Here is a 5,166-nt window from a genome sequence, read left to right on the forward strand (position 1 = left end):
GCAGGCGTGTAGCGGACAGGTCTCCCCGCGTTCGGAATATATTATATTGTAAAGGGGGGGAGGGGGGTTGAAGGATGCGAAAGCTTTTTGCCATTGTTTGTTCTAAATAATTAAACGGTTGTGTGTGTGCATGCACATGTACTAGTGTGTGTTCATCGGTGTCCCTTTGACATAAAACAGTGATGATTGAGTTACTAAGTATTTTTTTAAAAAAATTAAATGGTTGACTGGAGGGTTCTGAAAGGGCAGTGAAATAATTGTACTGCTAATTAAAAATGAAACCTCATCAGTGGAATGGCATACTTATGTAGAACTGCATGCTTGCACGTGTGGCTATAATTGTAATAGCGTGTAATTGCGCGTTTGTATGTTTGTGTGTGTGTGTGTCCGTGTGCATGCACACACTGCGCTCGCTAATCAGGCAGAATTGAGAATGTTTGCTGTCTGAGCTGCTCTTTGGTTCCGAACTCAGGACTCGATTTCACGAAGTGGTCAGGCCCTCAGGTGTCATGTGAGGGAAGATGGCGTGAGCAGTCCCCATTTTCAGGCCACACCTCAGAACTGGGCCACCCTTTACTGGCTGGACATTTTCACCAGCCCGTCACACGCAGGTGTCCTGACCCCGGTGCCCTTGTGCATTCTGGGATATTTAGAGGGCGGAGGCTGTTCTGCGTCACGCGTGCCGTTCCCCCTGCCCCGGCGGTAAAACGTGCGGTCCGCCGCGACGGTTCCATGACACGTTACCGGGCGTACGCAGATCAGGCGTCACAGTGCCCCCTCTCCCGTTCCGTCCCCTCACGCCAAGCACTGGCCTGCAGAAGGACGCTGTCCTTCCCCATCCCCCATGGAGACGCTCTTGCGCGAGGCCCTGAGGGATTATACATCCACCAGCCTCCTGCTGGGCCCACTCACCTCTCCTCCCCGTCCAGATGGTCCAGACCCCACCGGTGCTGGAATGGCAGACTGTGCCTTTGCCTGGCAGCAGGGCTTCCTAATCTTCTCCCTCTCTTACCTCAGACCCCACCGCACCCCCTCACTGCCTGCGTGTGTCTCCTTCTGGATGCAGTGTGTTATTTATATCAGCCAGGGTGCAGTGCATTCTCTCTCTCTCTCTGTATCTTTCTGTCTTTTTTCCTGTTTTTTCCTCTTGTCTCTAATTCGCTCCTTTCCCCCTCTCTTAAATAAAGATAACCACCATACCATCCTTTTTGCATACTTCCACCTGCCACCTTTCTCTCTCTCTTTCTCTCTTCCCTTCCTTCCTGCTCAGCCTGATCTCTGGGTGATGGTAGAAATTGACCTTTACTCTTCTTCTTTGCATCCTTCTCATTTTTCTCCAACTCATCAGAACTGGTAGTGAAATGCATTTTTTAACATCAACCGTTTGATATTATGATCAAATAATCAGGATTTTACAAGAGTTGCCTCCAGGATAGATGTGAGAGATACCAGACCTTGGAAACCTTCCAGGTTTACTCTCCATGCCCAAAGAGCAGGAAGGGTATGTGGATGTTCTTTAAAATGATGCTCTATATAACCACAGGATTATGTGCTCTTGGATTATTCAGGCATTTTGGAAGTGCTTTTAGACATATCCACAACAGCATATACATTACCCCTGTGTTCTAGTACAGTTGTCTCCAGTGACATTTGCCTGCTAATAAAAGGGCATTCTGATAGAGAAGGAGGATCAGATGGTGGAATATCGGCCCAAGGCCACGTTTCTCCGTCATTATGTAATGCAGCTGCCATTAGTCGAGAAAAGATGAATTAGGAGGTAGGAAAAGCTGGAGGTGAGGCTCAAATAGGCCAAAACCAAACAGACCCAAGTGTTTGAGTCAGACATCATTCTCCATTCCCGCTCGGGCCTGGAGGCATTGCTGCCGCTCCTCCCCCTACCCCCCACTCCCCACCCGTGGGGCTGATTTCACTCCATGTCCCAGGACCAGCCATAGTTGTAACCACGCAAGAGGTCCCCTAGTACGGTGGCCTCTGATGGACACAGTGTCATGGGGTCAAATTACTGGGGAATTAATGACTGGCTTCCAAATAGCCCAAGCGTTTTCCCATATTGCAAGAGGCTGTATGCAGCAGAAATATAGCCTCGTTGCTTTTTGATTTAGCCTGTATTTCAGTAATGTCTGCACCAGAATGGCGACATATAATAATACTCATGCTGCACCCTGGAACACATGGCAATGTCTTTCAGTAGCTTTGTCCTTCTGGAAGCATTCCATTGCAGTGAACGTGATTTCCACTTCATCTCTGACCTTTCTCATGCTCATGCTTCTCATGTTCACATGGCAGCAGTGTAGGATAATCAGTAAGGAACTGCGGTCTTGTAACCTGAGGGTCGCAGGTTCGTTTCCCAGGTAGGGCACTGCCGTTGTACCCTTGAGCAAGGTGCTTAACCGGCATTGTTTCAGTATATATCCAGCTGTGTAAATGGATGCAGTGTAAATGCTGTGTGAAATGTTGTGTGAAATGTCGCTCAGGATAAGCGCGTCTGCTAAATGCCTGTAATGTAATGTTAATACCACAAGATTTTGCCAATGTGTTGAATGTAGCGGTTAGAATAGTGTTTTTGAGTCATGTGATCAAGTATGTTAAAAAAATACTGTGATGCTTTCTGTCAGTCGCAAACACGTCCTGTCCTAAGTGCATTAGAGTTTGCAGGAATTTGCAGTCTCTTGGTGCCATTGCTGAAGTTTTTGTGTTTACAGTACACAACATGGTGGATACTGGGCTTTACATCAAATTCTCTATCCATGCTTTATCGAACCTGTAGTCCCATCACCAAATTTCTTAGCTGGGCCATGAATAAATTTACGGATAAGTACTGTAGCTTCTCTTTAAGTGGTTTCTCACAGATGTTAATCTCAGCAGGATATATTTGAAGTAATACTCTTATGGCCTGATTCACTAAGACCTTTAGCATGTCCTAAACCTTTAAGCATAATAACACAACCAATGATAGGTGCATAGCAAATATCACGACCAATATTGGGACATGTTATTGGTTTTCCATGTGGTAAAATGCTAAAAACCTTAGTAAATCAGGCCCGTGGTTTTGAATGCGTTTAGGCATTTAAATCTCATATGTTAATGCTTCAGCCATTTTGGCACGGGTGGATGTGTTTTTGGAACACCTTGTTCTTGCATATAACCATCGTGTGTAAAGATTCATCAGTATACATTTCGGCAAAGCCATGTCTGAAGGCTCATTGTTGGCTTTTTTCTTTCCATGTTATACCATGCCTTTTGCACCTACCATAAAAATGATTGAGAATATAGCTATATCAACAACATCTGTGGGACTGGTTAAGAATAATTTAAACCTTTCTGTATTTAAGTAGAATGACTTTATGCATCATAACTTGGGCGTTTACATTATCAGATTTGTAAGGGTATACTGTATATGTGTAGACTGAATCTGTATAAGATCTGACACAGAGCTCATGCAAGCTTTCTGTTGAAGTGTGTTAAGCTTTCATGTCTAAAAAAAACATTAACCCTGAGAAAAAGTTCTTGGTTGGTAATATACAGCAAAGGTATATCGTGCCTGTGATGGCCAGTGTATGCTTGGTCTCTCCAATGGCTCTTGTAACCAAATGACCCTACATTCAGGATATGGAGAGTGATGTTCATGTGGCATCCCAGGATTATGCTAGCCCGAAGTCAAAGGCTAACCCGCAAAAAACAGACACACAAAAAATTGGAACAATTGTAGAGATTTCAACTGTATTCTTCATCGGCGCTAAGAAAAAAAATGAAAGCAAGATTGGGAAACGATTCCTTTGGATGCAGGTAGATGGGTCCTAACTTTTAAGAGCACGTATTTTAAAATGAAATGACACAAGGGAGCAGTGAAGAAGGTGGTGAGGTGGAAGTCGTTCAGACACAACGGGCCTTATTCTCAACACATGGATCTGATCAGATCAGATTATTAGCTGTGCTTATGCACATTTCCACAACCATATCGGCATTAATCATTTTTTTGTTATTTGAATTTGTTTTGAGGTACAATCAAAATCTACGTATTTGGAAAAGCATGATGGCATATATGCACAAGATGTTTCTATTTACTGTAGAATGCTTTTTTATTTATGCAAAGACTTAAGTAGACCTGCAGACCTCATATTGACAACAAAATGTTTATCAATGCAATTATATTAATATTATAATATGGTATATTAAGATTAAATAAGCTATTGATTTTAACAAGGCTACATTAATTAACCTTTCTGAGTAACCTCAAATCCTTTTCACAATGTTTTATTTTAAATTTTTATTTCAATTCCACTTTCAATTTCATCAGTTTTAAGAGGGGGTTTCCTAGTTTTAATTTAGTTTTTTTTAAAGTACATTATTTAGTTTAGTTTTATTATTTTTATTTTGTTTTATGTTGTTTTTAATTTTGTTGGATTATTTGGGCCATCTTGCCTTGGCTAGAGAGTGCCTGCAACTGCGTTTGATTGGCTGCTGTTTGCACACAGCCCTGAAGTCGGCATGCCATTTATGGGGTTGCCAAGGCGTTTCCTTATGCTAATCAACATGAACAGGCTTGTGGACACAATTACCGAGCAATTGTCATTTATCATGTGATTCAGCTGGGATGTGCTTAAATTTTTAAAACAAAAGTAAGAAGATTTTAAGAAACGTTTTGTGAATGAGGCCCAATGAGAGTGATTGAGAATGATATTTGTCAGGGTTGTGTCCTTTGGCTGATGAGTGTGTCCTGTCGTTGGTGGTATGTCCTCTGGTTGATGGGTGTGTCTTGTGGCTGATGGATGTGTCCTGTGGTTTGTGGATGTGTCTTGTCGTTTATGGGTGTCTCCTGTGGTTAGAGGTGCATCCTGTGGTTGATTGGTATGCCCTGTGGTTTGTGGGTACGTCCTGTGTTTGATGGGTGTCTCCTGTGGTTTATGGGTGTGTCCTGTGGATTAAGGTGTGTCCTGTGGTTGGTGGGTGTACCCTGTGGTTGATGGGTGTGTCCTGTGGTTTGTGGGTGTGTCCTTGGGTTTGTGGGTGTGTCCTTGGGTTTGTGGGTGTGTCCTGTGGTTGCTGGATGTATCCTGTGGTTGATGGGTGTGTTTTGTAGTTTGTGGGTGTGTCCTAGGGTTGATGGTGTGTCCTGTGGCTGATGGGTGTGTTCTGTAGTTTGTG

This window comes from Anguilla rostrata, chromosome 17, assembly GCF_018555375.3.
Source record: "Anguilla rostrata isolate EN2019 chromosome 17, ASM1855537v3, whole genome shotgun sequence".
Classification (NCBI taxonomy): domain Eukaryota; kingdom Metazoa; phylum Chordata; class Actinopteri; order Anguilliformes; family Anguillidae; genus Anguilla; species Anguilla rostrata.